General features: G+C 33.4%; 1 protein-coding gene across 3 annotated transcripts in view; it reads left to right on the top strand.

Annotated features, from left to right (window-relative positions):
• The window catches only part of LOC131683157 (mitochondrial cardiolipin hydrolase), a 298,950-nt gene that overhangs the window by 216,079 nt on the left and 60,839 nt on the right, over positions 1–22,032 (top strand). The window contains exons 4-5 of one of the 3 annotated variants that reach the window (XM_058964998.1): positions 180–309; positions 381–516. The exons of the other annotated variants lie outside the window; for them this stretch is intronic. The gene's annotated coding sequence lies outside the window, so the exon portion shown is untranslated. The remainder of the gene's footprint in view (positions 1–179; positions 310–380; positions 517–22,032) is intronic. 3 annotated transcript variants of the gene reach the window in all.

Here is a 22,032-nt window from a genome sequence, read left to right as displayed (position 1 = left end):
AACCGATTTCGCTCAAATTTGGACAGTGTCATTTTTTCATGATTTGGAACGACGCTAGGGGATGTAGATTAGTGATTTCGAAAATGGTCGTTTTATTGTCACCCTAATACTGATGTATGGTAATCTTGATAGAGTGTATTTAATTATAAACTTATTTTTCACCTTTCCTTCAACTATAGTTAACACAGCGAACATCACGCATTATAGTATAAAAGAGAGCTCACAAAGGTTGGAAAATGCACACTACTTAAATGCTATAAAAGTACCATAAAAATTCTATTAAAAAGGGGAAACTGCCGATAAAGCACGGTAAGTAGTTCGAATTAATAAACTTCATGTTTATTTTGATTGCTCCTACTGTTTTAATGTCTCTTTTGCAGCTCGACTATTAACTGGATACCCTCGAGCCATCGAGGGTAGAGTAACACCCTATAGCATGAGGCATTAATTATAATCGATTGACAGCTGTTCAAAGGCCAGCAAATCGCCCTCAAAGAGAAAAGGATAATCTCAGAGGTAACCAACCACCAACCAACAACAAAACAAATAATCCATCCTATTTTGAGCCAGTAACAAAAGATTGGATTTGGTGGCGTTGAGAAACGTGACAGTAGCCCGTTCTGGCGGATCAATTCAAATAAAAATAAGCAAAGGGCTCAGTTCTGCAACGACGAATAAAGTCGTAGGAATTGCTTTATTACTTTCACGCTTTGAACTAAATAGAAGTAGACTGCGTGTGATCTCTAAACCAATTCAAATGACCAACGCACAGAGCAGTACCCCGCCTCTTCACATGTTACCTAATTATACCAAATTAGGAAAACGTGCGATTCCGCCCAGCAACGATAAGAATCATTCCTTCGACGACACCGAATGGAGAAAAAATTATGATCTGTCAAAATTAACAGCTGTGTGGCTGCTCGTGGCGGCTTGGGTCGTGCAGCGAGATAACCGCTCCGAGCGACCTTGAACCGGCAGGGCTCAAAAATGTGTAGATTACATATTAAAATTGCTAAACTGAGACAGAGCAGCACCATCTCCAGCCAAGACGATTTCAAGGAAGCAGCGAACAGCGACGACCGCAGAGCAAAAACGATTCATTCATACATTTGCATATATTTGCTTGCGCAAGCGATGGGTGCTTTTTTATGAATGGACATTTCTACCCGTGGTCGCGTCCGGGCCGCGCCCGGCTAGCCGACGGAGTCCATCGAAATCGAAATCTTACTCGTGGAGCCCCTCACTTCACATCTTTCATCTCGCTATGTGTTCCCTTGTGTGTTTCTGTTTGACTTCGTGACCGTCGCCGTGGGTAAAATCTAGAATGCGAAGCAAGTGTGCGCGATAAGAGTGTTCTTCCTGCCATTATCTTCTAACTGTGTGGCGTGAGAAAAAATTCCGATAGCTGCCTGGTGATATGTTGGTTCTTGGGGCTCTCAAGGTTACGGATTTTTATTAGGCTTAGGATTTGGGAAATACGTTTCGGTGGTATGATTTGACGTATCGATCGATCAAGGTCGTGGCTAGATATTTGAAGGAGTATTGAGCTTCTCCATGGTCCTAATATTTCTGGATTGGTTTGGAATTCCTATCTGAGTACAACATTTTTTCCCAAAGAAATTTACGCATGAGGGCACAAGATCTAACTTAGAAAAGTTAGATTTGAGTGTCTCGTGTTTCACTCGTCAGTATCTGACACCAACTTGGTGCCAGCTAGACGATATATCAATGCTGGTGTTAGATTGGATATATCGTCTAACTGGCAGCAAGTCGGTACCAGTTACTGACGAGTGGAATATGAATCATTCAAATCCACCTTTTTTTGGTATAGTCTAGTTCAGGAGAATGGACGTCGATTTGTTTGAATTGTATTTATGAAAGAAAGAAAAATTGTTCTTGATTCTATCTACGATTAAAAAGTGTTTAACGTCGTGTTTTCTTTTTCTTTACAGGTAAGGACTAACGCATGATAATGACAAATAATGTAAGTTACCTAAGTTTTCTTCGTGTTTCCGGATTTCGATATACGACCGACTCATTAGAAACTATCTTTTGATCTTCAGCCCACACGGACAGCAACATTGATCGTTAGAACCCCCAAAACCGAACAATTGTCTGCCATTTATTATCGCTCAATTATGACCCTCCGGTGTCCTGCTGAAAACGGAAACGGATAAATTGAAACAATCCCTCACCACGCCACAAGACACCGCAGTTCGCAATTCATTAATTTCATTAACTTCGAAACCAATTCCAACGGGAGAGCCTGAAACAGGTGATTAAGGGAAATAAACAAAAACCATTAACAGACCGATATAGGTTACCTATATGAGAAAGCTCGCGTATAAATTGGACATGCTGTCATTAAATTGAAATACTCTTCACCCCGGGGGCTTCCCGAAAGAGATTCTTCTTTCCGCCCAGCTCGGTCTCAGTGGTGGTAGTGTGGTAGTCGGAACTCGGAACCGGAACGAAACAGACGAAAATAGCTTCCATGCTTGGATGTAGATCCCATAAAGATAGCCAATGATACCTGTGCGCACACTTGAATCCCCGAGTTCGAATAGGATCGCGGTTCAGGTTCAGCCCCGCCGCGGCAGAACCCTCAGTTTAGGGATAACAAGATACAATTGGTCACGGTTTGGGTTTGCTATCCGATGTGTCCGATTCGGTTCTACGAACCTGACGGGCCTAGCAACATGATGATGATCAGTGTTTTATATGGATATGAATTATGACACGTTTTAATTTGAAATTGGCTCCGCCAAGGGAAGGAAGCTCGTTTTATAACTGATCGCGGAAGTGGCTCGGTTAGTGGCTGCATTAAGTCCTAATTAGGGGGACGGGTGGTTTTACCGATCTTCTCCGAAGTGGGAAGTTTATGAGCACATTACGAGCCGGTATTACTCGGGGTATCTTTGGAATTACTTTCCTTCAAATTGGCTGCAAATGGGTTTTTTGTTCTGGCTACTAATTAGAGGCGTTAATTGAATTGTATTGAGAAAGATAATTACCGGCTAACTTGAGTAGATTGTTAGCGTTATGGTCGGTAATAATTTTTAAATTAATTAGATAACGTGGTGATAAAGAATATTAGTAGTCTCAGGTTTTGAAACTCGTTCTGACATACAGCTTGACAACAATTATTGTGCATCGTTTTGAGAAGTAAAAATCCTCCAAAAGACTTAAATAAAACCAACAAAGTGATGCTTCCCAATCTTAAACCACACCTTGTGTGAGTATTATAAATTCCGAATAACTTGATGGTAAAAACTAAAAAACGCGCTTGAAGAGCTCAAAACCTATAACTAAAATAATGACGGAATTTGTCTTACGACTTCGTCTCATCAGAATCCGACACCGGCTTAGTGACAGGACTAAGCTAACGCCGAATTGAAACTAGCTCCAAAAAACGGACACTATTTGTGTGTCTGAGCAGACTCCCAGTCCTGCGTGATGTCTCGCAAGAAAAGGAATTCTAATTAAGCTGATGAGAATTAATGAGGTCGAAACGTTGTTTCTTGCGAGACATCACGCAGGGCTGGGAGTTTGCACAGAAACACAAATAGTGTCCGTTTTTTGGAGCTAGTGTCAATTCGGCGTTAGCTTAGTCATGTCACTAAGCTGGTGTCAGATTCTGATGAGACGAAGTGGAAACGCAAATTCCGGAACTAATTATGGAAAATTTGTCAATTAGTTCAACATATTTTGAATATTGTCCAGTAAGTTGTCGTTTTAGCATTTAAAACATTTTAGCCCTTGAATTTTCAAATGATTTGTAGTTGATTTTTGTCGTCTTCAAATAATTGTCGAGCTTTTAAAAACTTTAGCGTTTTTGTAGCTGTTCAAGCTTACCCAGCAATTGTTAGTTCCTTTTAGTATTTCAGCTTTTTTGGTCATTTTTTAGATATTTTAGGCAGTTTTTGACGTCGTTCTATCTGTTTAAGCGTTTTTTTTTAACTTTAAGCAATTTTCGGGGGTCTCCAGTCCTTATAAGGTTCAACTGAGAAAGCCTCGAAACGCGGTTCTTTGTAAACGAAAACAGCTATGTTTTCCTAAGTTAGTTAGCTTTTTGCAGCACTTGATGTAAATTGTTGTCGTCTTTTGAGACTTTCTCATATGTTTAGCGTTTATTTAATTTTCACTATCTATGCATTCTATCCGATTTTTAAAATTTTTCGATTTTGGATTTTTTAGCTTTTTTACCCGTGTATTTTTCATTCCTTATAAACATTTTATTTGATTCATTTTACTGTCTTTATTAGTTTTATTTTTTTAATAACTTTATTCATTATATTAATTTATTATTTTTTTTTATATCGCGCATTTTACTAATTTCATTTATTTTGTTCAATTTATTTATTTTATTTGCCTAATTTATTTAATTTATTTTGTATTTTGCTTATTTATTTATTTAATTTTTATTTTATTTGTTTTATTTATTTAATTTATTCTATTCATTTTACCTATTTCATTGATTATTGTCAATTTGTTTATGTAATTTGTTTCGTTTATTTTTTTATTTTATGCATTTTATTTATTTTATTTTTTATTAAATTTTGCGTTTTGTTCATTCTATTTATTTCATTTGTCTTATTCCTTTTATTTGTTTTATATATTTTATTTCATTATTTCTATTATTTCATCTGTATTGTTTATTGCATTTGTATTGTTTATTTTATTTTCTTCTTCATTCTATTTGCTTTGTTTATTTTATTTATTTCTTTTTTTTCTTATTATAATAATTCTATTTATTTCATTTACTTTATTTCCCTCTCGCAGGTTGATGGGATTGACGGTATTGTAAACATCATCAAGCCACAATAGATTCAATAGAGTTATCTAAATATAAGGACCTTCGCTCTTTTTAGTTTTTATTTGCACCAAGTTCTACTCCTAGAGGTTAATTAGTTCTCATGTTAATAATCCATCAAACATTATGACTACTGAAGATTTGATTTATATAAGAAGCCCGCTTCAAGATGTTGATTACAATACGCCTCGATAGTGGTGTGTCGAGGAGGCCGGGAGGGCTGATATGAGCCTTTTATCTGTTCTATACCTTTCCTCTATTTACCAGCTCATAACCAACAATCAACCAGTAACAAATAGATAATTGAGAAAGGATGTGTTATGTGTGGTGATTGGCTATTCAAGTATTAGTAGTGTTTGAAGTACTAATGTATGTCTCATGTGATGATCATAACTTCAGCTGTATCTTGTACCTATCTAATCTATTACGTCTCTCATATATTGTCTTTTATTTCTTCTATTCGAGTCCTATACTGCCATTCTACACCCGCCTTCAGCTGGGTCAACAAAGATGGTGATAGTGAACGTCTTAATACTCACACATTCTCAAACGCGGTCTCAGCGGGAACCTACAAAAATGCCATCGTGCACGCGATTACGAATCGGTCATGTCCGAAAGTCTATCCTTGATCCTAGAAGCCTAGGTCCATGCCTTCAGCTGGACCAATTAAGAAAATACGCCCATACCTATTAGACAACACGTCTCATGGCGACATGACCGGGATATAAACGATCCCACTCTCTGCCAGAATTCAAACCGCGCACTGAAAATTTAATATCAGACTCACGGTTCGCGCAACCATTCAAGAACATACGTTACAAAATCACGTCAGCGCACAAACGTTAGAGCCCCTCGCGATTTTCCAAGCAACATACGAACTCGCAAACATGATTACACCCCGGTGATAAGGTGAAAATCTCAGCACTCATAAACTTACCAACACGATCTCAAGTGTCAACCTACAAACTCCCGCGCTCGCGCCATCATGAATCGGGATCGTCCGGAAGTATCTATCCTCGGTACAAACAATCTAGGTCCTTGTTAATTATTAAAAAAATAATAAAATTGAAAAATAACTACCATATCCACTAGACAAAACGTTCCATGGCGACATGACCGGAAACTCTAGTGATATGGGGTAACTCTCTCCCTGTCAGAATGTGATCCGTACACCGAAAACTAAAGATCAGAATGACGGTCCGTGAATATATGAATCGCCGCAGGGTTTCAAAATCGAATTTATACATGCGAAGTCACATACACGCGACAAACACGTCAACATACGAACGCTTAAGCCCTTCGCGATCATCTACGCACACCTATGCCCGCGATCGCGTAAACTTGATAACACTGCGGCAATTGTGTGAACGTTTTAGTACTTACGAAGTTACAAACGCGATCTCAAACGCCAACCCGCAAATGCGCGATCATGAATCGGTCACGTCCGGAAATCTTTAACCTTCATTCTAGCAATTTAGGTCCATACATTCAGTTGGACCAATAAAAAAAAAAAATAAAGCTCATATCCACTAGACCACGCGTTCTACGACGACATGATTGGGAACTCTAATGATATGGAAGAACCCACTTCCTTCTGGAATCTGAACCGTACACAAAAAATTAAGTATCAGATTCACGGTCCGCGCGCGATTATTCTAGAACACACGCGAATATGCGAAAGGCACACGGTTATGAAATAGAATTTATGCACGCGAAGTTACACGTTAGCACACGCGACATACAAACGCACACGCGATCGAGCACATTAACATACAAATGTTCGAGCCCTTCGCGATGATACACGCGATTCCGAGTCCCTACGCCCGCACATGCCTGAACCGTACAATGAATATCACATTCAGAATCACGGCCCGCTACAATTGGCCTATTGCAGTGTTTTATTGGGCGACATTGCCTGTCTCGTCTGCAAATTGTAGTATGTGATTCTGACGGGGAGCCCTTCCGAGAACCTAGCTCTACAGCTCCAGTAGGACAACTCTCGAAAAAAAAAAAAAAAAAATTCTATTTATTTCATTTACTTTATTTGTTTTATTCTATTTAGTTCCCTTATTTATTTTATTTGTGTTATGTTATTATGTTGTTATTATTGTTTAGTTCATTTATTGGATTTATGTATAGATTTTATGTGCTTTATGTATTCTTTTTATTTTATTTGTTTAATTTATTGTACATATTTAGCTTGTTTCATTAATTTTATTAACTTAATTTGCTTTATTTGCTTTATTAATTTTATCTTTTTCTAATATTTTATTTCTTTCTTTTATAATTTTCTTATACTGAACTGCATATATTATTTCGTTTAATTTTTATGCGCCGTTCATTTTATTTGTTTCATGTATTTTGTTTAACTAATTTGGCTCAGTTATTTTATTTTACTTATTTTGTTTATTTTATTTATCACTTCTTTTTATTATTCATTTATTCAATTATTTTTCATCTCTTGTATTTTATTCGTTTTATGTATTTTGTTTATTTCATTCGTTTTTTTTAAATAATTTATTTTAATTATTTCATTTGTTTTCTTTATATTATGTGTATTCAGTTTATTTATTTTACTTGTATATTAATATTATGCATTATATTAAATGCTTTTGTTTTATTTACATTATTATTTAATTTATTTTGTTCATTCTTTTTATTTTGTTTACTTTTGTTTTATTTATTATGTTCGGTTTAATTATTTCATTTATTTTATTTGTTTTATGTCACATTTAAGTTTTTAATTTATTTTGCGATTTTTATTTATTTTATTTATATTTTTTTTACTTTCTCTCTTCTTTCTGTTTAGTTCATTTGTTTTTTTTTGCATTTCGTTTATATTTTTCTTTCATTTGTTTTGTTCATTCTATTTATTTTGCTAGCCTATTTTTTATTTATTTTGTTTATTTTATTCTTTTTGTTAATTTAATTTATTTTATTTGTTTCGCGCATTTTTTTTATTTGTTTTATTTTTTGTTTATCTTGTTTTTATTTTTTAAGCTTTTCTTTTTTAGTTTTTTAGGGTTGTCGTTATTTTTATCCTATTGAGGAGGGTACCACACTATTTCATGAATTATTTGGCCTACAATCGATGGAATGCGTGTGAAATGGCATCAACAGCTTTGCTTCGTTTCTAAAAAACCAACGTAATAACACAAATGCCACGAAAACGATGAAATGCTCGTGTTTAAGCGAACTCGAATCGAGTGCCCTAATTGTTGTTGTATTTGCGTTGAACAAAGGTAGTAGACGCTGCGCTTACGAATGGCTTTAATTGGATGGGGTGGTAATAGAAACATGACGAAAACAAGCTCATAAGGCTATATCATTTTGTTTGATTTATTTTGTTTATTGTTTTCATTTTTTTAAATTTAATTTATTTTATTTTTCTCATATATTTTCTTTATTTCATTCGTTTTATGTATTTTCTGTGTTTCATTTATTTTATTTGCTCAGCGTATTTATTTTATTTAGTTGATTTATTTCGTCTATTTTGTTTCTTCCTTTTCTTTTATCTATTAATTTATAATTTATCATTCCATTTATTTTATTTGTATTATTCATTTAATTTATTTTGCGTACTTTATTTATTTCATCAATTCCATATATTTAAATTATATCTCAATTATTTATTTTATTTGCATTATTCAATTTATTTATTTAACTTGTTTCATATATTTTATATTTCATTTCATTTTCACTCATTTCATTTATGTTATTTGTTTTATGTATTTTATATATTTTATTTATATTGTCTGTTTTATTTATTTATTTTGTTTTATTAATTGTATTAATTTTCTTTATGTTTCTTATGTATATATATATATATATATATATATATATATATATATATATATATATATATATATATATATATATATATATATATATATATATATATATATATATATATATATATATATATATATATATATATATATATATATATATATATATATATATATATATATATATATATATATATATATATATATATATATATATATATATATATATATATATATATATATATATATATATATATATATATATATATATATATATATATATATATATATATATATATATATATATATATATATATATATATATATATATATATATAATGATTTGCTTTATTTATTCCAATTATTTCATTTATTTAATTTGCTTTATTCATTTTATTTATTTTCTCTATTTTATATATTTCATTTGTGTCGTTTTTTCTTCTTTGTTATTTATTGTTTTTGTTTAACTTATTTTATTTCCGTTCGTTGATTTTATTGATTTTATTATTTTATTCGTCTTATTTATTTCACTCATTTTGTAAATTTCTTTGCATTCTCCAGTTCTCTTGTTTTGATCGTAATTCGTAAAATTTTTAAAAAAAATATGTTAGAACAAAATAATGATACAAGAAATCACAACTCACTGCTCACTGCTAGGTAGATTAAATACGATTTAGCATTTTTTTTGCGCTTTTTGAAGAAAAAAGAAATAAATATTATTTTCGTGCTCAGCGTCCTAAAATTGGCCTAGGAAATCATTTTTTCGTCAGTTATTTGCTTCATAAACTAATGTTATCTATTATAGAAAGATCCACCGAGATTGAAAAACAACCAAAATAAACAAAAACCTGTTTTATTCCACATAGTGGTACAATTGTGCCTTTCTCATTTATCCAAACTATGATTGAATAGCTGATTACGTTCAATATAACATTGTGGAAACGTGTATTACACTTGGTAAGCATATATAAGAGCACAACTGTCACGAACTTGATAAGCAACATGTCGACGCTGACGCACTTGAAACAAATAAAAATGGAATATTTGATTGGCTAATCAGCGTGAGTTTAACGTGTGAGGGGTAGATGGGAGGTCTAATACCGAACTGCATATTATACCTTCCATTTGAGACTAGGTTAGTGAAAATTGGTTCAGTCATCACCAAAGTGGCTTTAGTTCAGAAATATGCCTGGAACACTGGACTTCCGGAATGATCGATAGTATATTCCAAGAAATTTTGATTCGCCACCAGTGATTTAGGCCTGCGAATCAAAGTTATTGGTATGAGAAATTCCTATGTGACCGCAATAACCAACCTGTAACTCCGGAACAAAAAATCTAAACTGAACGAAATTAAATAGCAGTCAATGGGAGTATTTTATCTTTTCTTTGAAGTCATGTTTGTAAAAATCGGTAAAGAGTTTGCTGGGAAATAGGTGTGACATTAGCTCAGAAATTTGTCGAATTCCCCGGGGGCATCAATCAATGTGGTTAAAGCTACTTTGACTGGTCATTAAAGATCTAGACCCGTAAATCCAAGTAGCGTTGTACTTATTTAAATATTTAATGCATCATTCGGACACCATAAGGTTACCAGTTTTTATGGGAATTTGCTGTGTGACCGCACTATTCGACCCGTAATCCCGAACCGGAAGTTCGATCAATTAAAAATGCAAAAGCATCCGATGGGAGCGTTATACCATTCATTAGAAACTAAGCTTGTGCAAATCGGGTCAACCATTTCAGAGGAAATTTAGTTACTTTTTTGACACACATACATACACGCAGACATTTTGCGCTCTCGACGAACTGAATCGAATGGTATATGACACTCGGCTGTTCGGGAATTTGTTTGAAAATGGATTTCTGGAGTGATTGCATAGCCTTTCTTTATGTGAGAAATGCAAAAAAGTTTTTTAGGTGCATTTGGATCATGGAAAGCTCTTTTTAATATTTTTTTTTAATTACACTGTTTGCAGTCAAAAATACAATGTGCTTTTAGAATATGATTCTAAATGCGATTTCAAATCATAATACTCAAATAAAAAAATCGAAAATGTATTTAGCAACAATATATTATTAGTTGAATGAAAAATTACAAACTGTTCCATTCTTTATTTCATGAGCTGCTCTTCAAGGCAAATATTTGCATTTTGAACAATTCTAGAGAAAATTTTCAATAGGAAGTAAGTAACATTGAGAGCCTCTCTTTGTTTACTTTCTCTTTCGTTTATTACGACGTCATTACAACATTTTGCACTAATTTTCCAATACATATCGAAAGCCGACGGTTTATACTAAAATATTATGTAAAGAGTAGTAAATGTTGAAATGGCCGAGTAATGAACAGAAGAGAAAGACCCCAAAGAGAATCTCATTGTTACTTACGTCCTATTGAAAATTTTCTGTAGAATTACAACATGCATGCTTGTTATCCTTATCTAAATAGAAATGAGATCGATTTGGAACAAGGGTGTGGAGCCTTCTATTGTGAATCTCCCCAGTTAAGTCTGTTGCTTTGGTTTAAATGACGGAAGGGAAGGAGGCTCGTTCAAAGTTTCGCACACACACGAGTTTACCTCCATCACCGCCGAAATATAAGTTTCTTTAAATAATACATCAATATGATAATGTATGCCTCGCGTCCATTATGCCTAACGCTCATTATCCCTAACGTATGTTGTGCTTAACCTCAATTATGCATAACGTCCTAGTGTCCATCATGCCAAACGTATTTAAGCCTGATGATGTTTATCTGTTTTTTCCAACCTTGTAAGCATTTCATTTTATTAGTTTTATTATTCTATTATTTTATTCATTTCTTTATTTTGCTTATTTATTTTATTTATTTAATTTATTGTGTTTATTTAATTTATTTCCTTTGTTTTATTCATTATATGCCTTTTATTCGTTTTTTTTTTCATTCAAAAAATTGTAAAAAATTGGCAAATATAAAAATATTTCTGTGATTAATTGAACGTTTTACCACCTAAGAATTTATCAACACGATCTCAAGCACGAACATAGAAACGCTCCCACGCGATCTTGAAATCTCCACGTTACCCCCACTCAACCGTAATATTCAATATATCACAATCAGAATCACGGTTCACTGCGGTTGGCCTTACTCAGCGTTTTAGCGGGTAACATTTCCCATCTCGTCTGCAATTGTGTCTGAATAGTCACACATTTTTCATTCTTTACTTCATGAGCTGTTCTCTATGAGATTTTTTTTCTTTTCTTCGAAAGGAGCGCATCACAACAAATGTGGTATCGGTAGTTTTTAAAATGGAATTGGAGTCGGGTTTGAACCAGGAGAGCTCTCTTTATTGTGCTTTTTTTTATTTTTTTATTCAGATTGTTTATTTGACGTCAGATTACGGTTTAACCCCTTTATAGCTATGCTGTGTATAGACAACAGCGTTTTCAAACTGCTATAACTCTTGTTTTAGGCAAGATTTGCTCACATAAATGTGCACAAGAAAAAAGTTGGGTTGAATTATTGGGAATTTAAGTTTTAAATTAATTCTAAGAGGGAATCATAAACAAATGATATTACTTGAAGTTTGTTATGACCAAGGATGGTAATTGTGGACGTTTTAAGACTAAATATTTTTAAATTTTGAACTTTCAAACAAGAAAGATGATTTAATTGAACAATTAAAGCTAGGAGAAAAACTATTCGTCTTTTTATAAGTGAGGCAAAATATTAGTTGAAAAGAAGTTAACAAGGAGGATATTCGCAAGCGAGATTTAGCAGGAGAGCAGTGGTGACATGAAGAAGAAGAACACAAACTTGCAGCTTTACGACAAACAGAAGATCACTACCAGGGAATCCTTCCAGGAACCAGATTTCCAGGTCACTGTTAGAGTTCGGTTTCCAGATTTCTTGACTGTGTCATAGTAGGGTTCGGGGTGTGATAGAAAAAAAACGAGAAGAGATTTCTAAATTTGACTATTTATCGTTTTCTAAAAATAGGTAGATGAGGAACATATAAGACAGATCGCAGAATGGTGGATAGTCTTCCTCGGACCCGGAGGGCACACTTTTGCTGAGCTGTGGCACTACAATATTCGGCACACGACCAGATAACATGTTTGATGTCGTGATAACCGTCGTCGCTATCGCAAAGACCGCTTTACATGGCCAATATGTCGGGAATGCGCACCCAATTTTTCTACAATTTCCCTATTCTTTTTTCACAATTTGAAAAAAAATCGGAGTTTCAAAATATATTTTTTATATTTCGTAACGAATTCTGTAAAGCTTTGGCAGCTTTTCACCTATTTTATTGACTTCATATCCTTGTTTATTCGAAATCAAAAAGATTCGTCAAATTATCATCCCTCCAGTAGTATCTGGAACTCTAATCTTATAGGTACTAAAAACAACAACACTCATAGCATCAAAACAACGCTTTTTGCTTGTTGACAAACACCACCACGTGAACACAGTTCACCGCTCCCCTTGTTTTAGTTTGCGTCCACATTCGATCCAGTACCCACCGTGTTTGCAAACACCTTCATTTGGTAAACTGAGTTGGCACTTACAGCGTTTACAAAGTATTAGAATGGCCTGACTGTGGACGTCAAATTTAAACCTAGTCCACGGCGGCGATAGCGGCGATAGTGCCCAGGCAGGCCAACAGTACACAGATTAATAGTTCCATTGATAAGCGGCCTATTGCTATTGCTCACAGTTGTGGCCTTCGATGGACGCTTGACTGTTGATAGCACAGTCCTATCGACTAGCTTTGAGGTTAGGTTTTGTTTTCATTTTCAACGGTTTTTATCGCCTGCTAACAGAGGTTCGAAATTTTCCGCGCTTTTGGCTTCAAGGATTTTCGCGGCCGTCATAAATCTTTTGTTTGGTCACCAATCAAACGATTCAAATCCGTCACGTCAAGCTTCTGCTGCAGGCTGCGTGACGTGACGTGAGATCAATTTGTTACTGATGAGTGATGATCGATTGAAATCTCTATCCTATCTATTTATGACGACCAGTGGCGCCGCATTGCAAAACATTCCCGCACGAGTCAGTCACTATTGCGCGCAAGGGGTGGGCAGATCTAATCACGATGTGATAAGACCATTATTGCAACAAACTATCAAAATGCGCGGTATTCCGTTGCTTCCTTGTTTTTGTTTTTATTGTGGGTAAACGTGTGCGATAACAGGGTTTTGTGTTAGCCTTGGTTAGAGAGAGGGCAGCTGATAGGACGAGATAACTGCTGTCGGTCTCCTAGTTAGTTTGTTGCTAATTTTATCAGATTGTGTGGTAAGGTTGGAATGCTATTTTAGGGCTAGTTAAATATCTCAAAGGTTTATCGACAATGTTATGAATCTACGTCAAACAATAACAAAGAATTTACAGAACACAACTTGTTAGTCAGACGGTGGTCAATCCCAACAGTCGTACAACTTCAGCGAACGTCTAAAGAAACTGGTACTCTTTGTATTTTTACATGTACATTATTTTGTAGCTGGAGCAATTATTTTTTTTTTACTTTCCAAAAATTCTTGTGAAAATTTGACTTCTTGTGCAATATATAAATTATTCCTCAAGATATGGAACCAGAATTACCAACTGTAATATTTGCATTATTTTTTATTTTCTATTTCTTTCTACTGGCTATGAGTAAGTCATTTTTTCTCAATTGTATATCTTCTAACGACATCCAATTAGTAAGGGACTGGAGGATATGAATGGTTTATTAAGTGCTAAGTCAAGGTAGAGTAAGTATTCGAAGATGAATGTACTGGATAGCGTGGAAAAGGATCATATTTACATGTTTAAAGTTTCTCGACAACTTATTCAAATTAATTTTGAACAATTGGTTTATTGTTTTCATAATTTCATTAATTTATTTCTCTTTGTTATACTCGCTCATTTTATTTGTTATATTCATTTCGCGCAATCTGTTAATATTATTTATTTTACACATTTAGTTTATTTTTTATTTCAATTATAGATGTTTTAATCTTAGGGTTTCGAGTTAGAGAAATCTATTTAGAAAAAAATCTAACCCTATGTGCGGGGTTGGGGATCGAACCCTGTTGAGCTGCATACAAAGCAATCTATTTACCACCTACGCTATGCCAGTCCCTATTTTTCATTATTTAATTAATTTTATCCCTTTCTCAATCCTCTGTTTTTATTGATTTATATAAAAATTCATTTTTTACTAATTTATTTAATTTGTTGAATTGTTTGAATCTGTTTATTTTTTCTAGGTGAAAATTAAGATTTTGGCAGGATAAAAAATTAAAATTCAGTGGTATCTAACGGACTGGTAATAGTAAAAGAAAAATTTCAATCCCAATTTCTGTTTTTCAATATTTGTTTCATAGAATATTTGCAAACGTCGGCTAAAATACCATTTTATACAAATGCGGCTTAGGAATTTTGAGGAACCTTGCTTATTAAAACTGCTCTTGGAATGAGCTATGCCGTAAAATTTACGAAATTCGTAAAAATTTCAAAATTTTGTCAGTTTTAAAATTTTGTATAATGCAAATTTTTGCAAAATTTACGACATTTGGTAAAATTTACGAAATTCGTAAAATTTACGAAATTTTGCGTAAAACGAAATTTTGTGAAAAACGGAATTTTATAAAAATTGAGAACTTGCAAAATTCACGAAATTTTGTAAATGGCGAAGTTTTGTAAAAATTACAAACATTGGGAAAAATTACTAAAATTTGTGAAAATCACAAAAATCTGTTAAAAATAACGGAATTATGTAAGAATTACGAATATGCGTAAAAATTACAAAATTTTGTGAAAGGTATAAAATTTTGTAAAAAATTTTATCAAAGTATATCAAAATTTGTAAAAATTGCAAAATTTTGTAATATTTCCGAAATTTTGTGAAATTTGTAAAATTTACGAAATTTTGTAAATTGCGAAGTATTGCAAAAATTACAAGATATTGTAAAAAATCCCAAAATTTTGTTATTAATAAGGAAATTATAGAAAAATTTACAAAATTTTGCCAAAAATAAAAAAAATTATAAAACTTTGTAAAAATACGAAAAAATAGCGAAATTTCGTAAAAATTACGAATTTTTTTATCAGTGTATATCAATATTTGTATAAATTGCAAAATTTTGTAATATTCCCGAAATTTAGTGAAATTTACAAAATTCGTAAAATTTTGTAAAAATTACCAAATTATGTAAAAATTCCAAAATTTTGTGAATATCCCAAAATTTTGTTAAAAATAAGGAAATTATGTAAAAGTTACAAAATTTTGCAACGATTTCAAAATTTTTAAAAGGTATAAAATTTTGTGAAAATAGGAAATAATCGCGAAATTTTATAAAAATTACGAAATTTTATCAATGTTATTTGTAAAAATTGCAAAAATTTGTAAAAATACGAAAAAATGGCGAAATTTTGTAAAAATTACGAAATTTTATCAAAGTATATCAAATTTTGTAAAAATTGCAAAATTTTGTAATAATTCCGAAATTTTGTAATAATTCCGAAATTTTGAGAAAATGGCAAAATTCGCGAAATATTGTAAATTGCAGTTTTATGAAAATCACCAGATTTTGTAAAAATTACAAAATTTTGTGAAAATCAACAAGTTTTGTTAAATATATGGAAATTATGGAAAAAGAAAAAATTACGAAATTTTATCAAAGTATTTTAAATTTTGCGAAAATTGCAAAATTTTGTAATAGTTACGAAATTTTGTGAAAATTATGTAATTTTGTAAAAATTGCAAAATTTTGCGAGTTACAAAATTTCGTAAAAAAATCAAAATTTGGTAAAATTTACGAAATTTCATGAAATTTACGAAATTTTATTAAATTTTCATAATCATACATAATTAAGAAAAAAATAAAGTAAAATTTACGAAATTTTGTTTAAAGTACGAGTTCTGATATTTTGCAAAAAAAATTGTAAAAATAACAAAATATTGCAGAATTTACAAAATTCTGTAAAAATTACGAAATTTTATAAAAATTGTGATATTTTGTAAAAGTGTGTAATTGTGTGTAATTTATTAAAATTGCGAAAATTTGTAAAATTTACGAAACTTTGTAAAAGTCATGATATTTTGTAAAAATATCAAAATTTTGCAAAATTTACGAAGTTTTGTAAAAATTACAAAGCTGTAAAAACTACTAAATTTTGCATAAATTTCGAAATTTTGCAAAAACACCTTGCAATAATAACAGAATTTTTTTTGAAAATTACGAAATTTAACAAAATTGTGTGCCTAAATTTTACAAAGTTTTGTAAAAATCGCTAAATTTTGTAAAAATTTGTAAAGCTGTAAAATCTGGTAAATTTTAAAATTTAGTCAAAATTACGAAGTTTTGTTTAGACTTCTTCTCATCAATAACTTGCAAAACTGTTTGGCCAAAACATAAATCCGTTTGCTAATATTTAAAAAAATCGGAAAAGGCCTGAAAAAACGCACGAAAAGACTGAATTAAAGGCTAAAAAGCATGAAACAACCTGAGAAAAATAAGGATCTAAAAAACCCCCAACAATGCAATAAATTACTTGAAAAGCTAGGTGCAACATTTGTGAAAATTCTGAAAAGACGACTTAACTTTGATGAGATGCTGTGTTAGGCTCACCTACAAAGGCAGAACAAACACCTAAAATTATAATAAACGATTAAAAAGGGTAAAATGCGCATGGATTCTTGAAAACCCAAAAAAAAATCTAATAATGATGACATAATTCATAACAAGTCTTAAAATGCTTACAAGAGACAAATATTACTTTAAAAATCTGAAAATCGTTTAAAAATGCGAAATTGAAAATCGTTCACAAAGGATTACAATATTACAAAAATGTTCGAAATGGCTCAAAAAGCGCTGAAAGAACCCTTAAATGTTCTGAAAGGGCCAAAAAATGGTTAAAATGTCTAGAAAACGCCTAAAATGCTGAAAATTGCTGTACTAGTTTAAAAGACACCACAAAAACGCCAATTATGTTTATTATGCTCAAAAACGAAAAAAATATGACTAACCAGATAGCAATAAATTACTCGAAAGTCCTAAACCAGCCCAATAAACTTGAGTAAGAGCTCAATCTCTATACTGTCGGAGCAGAGAGTCATAACAAACACCTCTTCTTGCCAGTTCGTGCAAATGTTTACCGACTGGCTGCTTTGAGCTTGATACTGCTATGATAACACGGTGCGATAAATTTTAAGAAAAGAATGTACTTTTCAAATAATCTTGTAAATTTTGTGAGACTGGTCAACTGCATCACAAAACGACCTTTGATCAATTTATTACCCTCATTGTTTTGATTTACAGCACAAGAAACCATTTTTTTTTATTCTAATAAATTAGCTAAGCTGTTTTTTCTGCAGTTTCCAATTTATTATTCTTGAAGGAAGAATTATTCTTGAAGAAAGGCACACCAATATAAACATAATCATTATTTTGAGATTTTTTTAAGAAAATATGTAAATTGCACACTCATTTTCACAAAGGAGTATCCTTGTTTAAATAAAGATTTAGAGATGACATTTAATTCCGCATCTAACAACCTATTCATCATCAAATTTGGTTGAAAAATATCAGTGTGAATCATTTTTTTCCCTAAATTAGAAACTAAAACTTAAACGTGGAATGTTCTCATGAATTTTTTAAATTAATATAGTGACACTACTTTAATAAAATGTTCACATATTTTTCAAGAATCAATCGCACCATTATGGTTATTTTCATATTGTTATTCTAAAACCGCATATTTTTAACAAAAGAACATAACATACCATCCCGCTGGAATGGTCTATTCTACTTTTTTCCATAATGGTTGCAAAATCAATAATCGGTTGGAAAATGACAGCGTAACTAATTTTTTAGCGCCGGAGATCTCAAAGAAAATGTTTTTTGCGGTTAATCAATTTTTTTCAATCATTGTTTTGTGTTGTATTTGATAAGATCTAGGTACTTGAAATGTACAAAAACACTGTAGCACCGTGTAATTCACTGTTGATTATGATCGAAACCTCATGTATGCCTCGGTACGTTACAGCTCTATTGAGATTATCAGAAGGTACTGACTCCTTATACAGCAAGTATGTCGAACAATAGGCGTTTTTACTGTTTATGATACTAACAGATTGCTCTAACCGTTTTTGATCAGAGCGCTCAACATTTTGTCGCCAGCATTAATTGGCTTATAATCGCTTATAGCGAAACCTGAAAAGGGTATTGTGGACATGATCATCATTTAAGTTCCACGCTATGCATAAACAGACGCCCACTTGATACACTTTAGGGACTCCATCAACTCATGATTGCGATACTTAAACCCACCGAATACCACACGGCCTCTAAGCTGATCTAGAGATAGACAATAGACTGTTAACAACCTCCTAGGGGACAACACACAGTACTGTTGGGTTCGGTCTCTCGACGATTTAGGGACACAAGAAGGTTTAGATAACTATCATTTTGGCAAACTATTGGTCTATTTGAATCGACAAGCGCGGCCTCGATGAGCTTAACCTCACCACAGTCATAGAAATTACTCCACTAATATATCACGAATACACACGCACACACGTCAGTCATTGACCCAGTTAAATTCCGCTCGCTTTGACTTCGCAGCCCCAATTGTTGTTATGATTATGACTTCCACTGCGCCTTCCGGTATGCATTACTTGTAGGTAAACACACTCACCGGCCGGTCGGCTGAATTGATGTAAACAAATGAGCTCAGCCTCGCGCGCGATAAACAAAATACCTGCGCAGTTAACCTGACCGAAACCGAAGCTCAGTGCCAAATTTCTGAATAGCCGAACACGCTTCATTCGAATTGTACATTTACTTGAGTAAAATTTTATTTTACTCTGTATTTACTTACTTCCGAAAGCGGAACTATTATCTGTTAAAATCATCCGTTCAGAGCAAATCTTTATCCTGCTTCACGAGTTTTTGTCTTACATTTCACAACCTGCTTAACGATAGAAAGATAACCCTTGCCAACACTGCCAGGCACTCCATGACCTTGGACAAAACGGGTGCGTTTGTGCGTGTGCGTGTGTGGCGTCGTATTTTCGGCAGGCGATTGTTGATTTTTGTTTACCCGATTCTCGCTTCATTGTGGGATGAAAAATAAGTCGCAGTATGCCTTGTGGCTTGTGTCGCTTTCGTGGTTCGCTGACCGAGGGTGGGGAAATTTCCGCTCTTCCTCTTCGTCATTTGCAAGCGTTGGCGTTCTCTGCAGGATTTGGCGGGAAATGCAGTGACGCAGTTGAATAGCACGGAATCTTCCGTTCAATTGCGTCGGTCCATTGACCGACGGTAAACGGAATAATTTTGAAGGTTGGTTATTATTGTTGTTTCCATCATCATAATTAATCAGAGTCGTAAACACTTCGCTACTGTATTAATCGAAAGTACTTCACGAAAGCCCACAACGAAACGAAAAATGAGAATGAAGGTTCTTTTTCTCGAACGGATTCAGTGGAATTTCGGTCTAGTGCGCCAACAGATGCTACTTCGACATACACGTGTTCCCGAACCCAGCAGGTTGGATTGTCGACTAAAGCAGGATACCCTTTTATTGCCTGCGCGCGAGCCGGTTCCATTAATCACGATCACACGGAAAGCCTTTCGTCGAAAATTCTTCCCTTAAAAATATTATACGATTTAAAATGTCTAAGTAAATCGTTTCACAAATTTACACGACTCAAAAATAGAATCGTGTAAATTTCACGTTGAAGTAGAATTATAATTTCATCAGTTCAGAAACCATTACATCTGAATTATTTTTTACCAAAGAACGAATAAATATGTCGCAGAAATATAATGTAAATATTGTACAACTGTCGAACCAAACGCTTTTTTAATGATATAATTTTGCATCTCAATTAAAACTTTATTTTCAATCAAACGTTCGATTACAATAACGTATATTCACAGCCTTATTGATTGGCATGTTGTTTAAATTTAATATTTTTTTCAGTGTATTTTCTGAGAAAAAGTAACTTATTCCTTATATCATTTTCTCCGTCTCACCGTCTTTCCGTGCATGCACCGCCCATTGCAACATTTATTGCAAGCGGTGCTGCAACAATGTTGCAATGTAAACCAACCATAAATGTGGTTACCGGTGAATCTCGACGTTTATTGCTGTGGATGTGATCCTCATTCGAATAGCGGGGTGGCAGATGCTAGGGATGCTGAAATGGAAGAGGAGAGGGAACACGAGTCTGAGAGTGCTGTGTGTGATTGAGGAAAACCGCGAAAAAGGGTGCCGATCGGGGTAGGCTGAAAATCATCTTATCACCTCGTAGGCGAGGTCACTCGAGGTGGATGATCTGACGTCCTGCCGCCTATTAATGAGGTTGATTCCCAGGGAATTGCGTCAGATTTTTATTGAATATCTGCTTCGCTCGGCTGTAGGAACGATCAACTAGATGACGTAAATTTTCGATTTGGAATTTAACCGGTTTGTTTGTCTGGTAATCGCAAACGGTTTGCATTTCAAGTTATTGGAATTCCGTTTGGTATTTCTTCGTTGGTTAAGGAGGTAGATGTGTCGTTCGATCGGTTTGGGTACTTGGACCAAGTGTTTGCTGGTAATTCAGATTGATAGCAAAATTACTTGGTTAGAGAATCCCACAAATTATCATTAAAATCACAAGGAAGTCAATAAATACCTTTAATTTTTACTTTGTTTGCGAATGATTTCTTGATTTTGTTTTGTAAAAGATACAATTTTTTAATCTTAAAATGAAGAATTAAAAATGTTCATGTGTATCTAATATTATAAAAAAATCATTAATAACAAGAGTTATTGAGTGTCCGTCAGATCTTGTACATTCAACTTGTTATTGTGCTGTGATGCCTTTGTTCGTGGTGGGGAAATCTTTTGTTTCTTGCCCATAGCATCTTCCTAGTGATTTTCTTCTCCTTTTTCTGTCGTTCACGTCAATGTTATCATCGTCAGGCAGTCCCTCTTGCGCTGGTGAATGTGAATTCGACGTCCCTAGTTTTAGCTTCCTCGTTGATGGGGCTGGCTGTTGATTTGGAGGTGCTGGATGCTGCTTTTGCCGTAGTGATGAACAGTAGGGTGCCAATACAAATGGTTTTCCTGAATTATCAAAACGGGCACACCGCAAAAGCTTAAGAAATTCCAAAAAAGTTCCTCTTTAAAATTTGAACTCAATCGGACATGATTAACCCTTTATAAGGTCCAGAGTTTGGGGCTATTAACGAATGTTATATTAATAGAAACACTTCACTTAGTTTAGAATATATTTACATTTATTGCGTAATAAAAATTGTTTTGAAAATATACTTGCTACCGCCCGTTAGAAAACGCCAGTCTTCGTAATGTTTGATGTATTTTCAACGATGCAAATATAAAGACAAATCGAGCTGGATCAGAAATTCAGAAAGAAATTAAGGTGAGTTACTGGTTATTACCCGATTAACAGT

Source organism: Topomyia yanbarensis, chromosome 1 (genome assembly GCF_030247195.1).
Source record: "Topomyia yanbarensis strain Yona2022 chromosome 1, ASM3024719v1, whole genome shotgun sequence".
NCBI lineage: Eukaryota > Metazoa > Arthropoda > Insecta > Diptera > Culicidae > Topomyia > Topomyia yanbarensis.
This window is presented reverse-complemented; position numbering and strand designations above follow the sequence as displayed.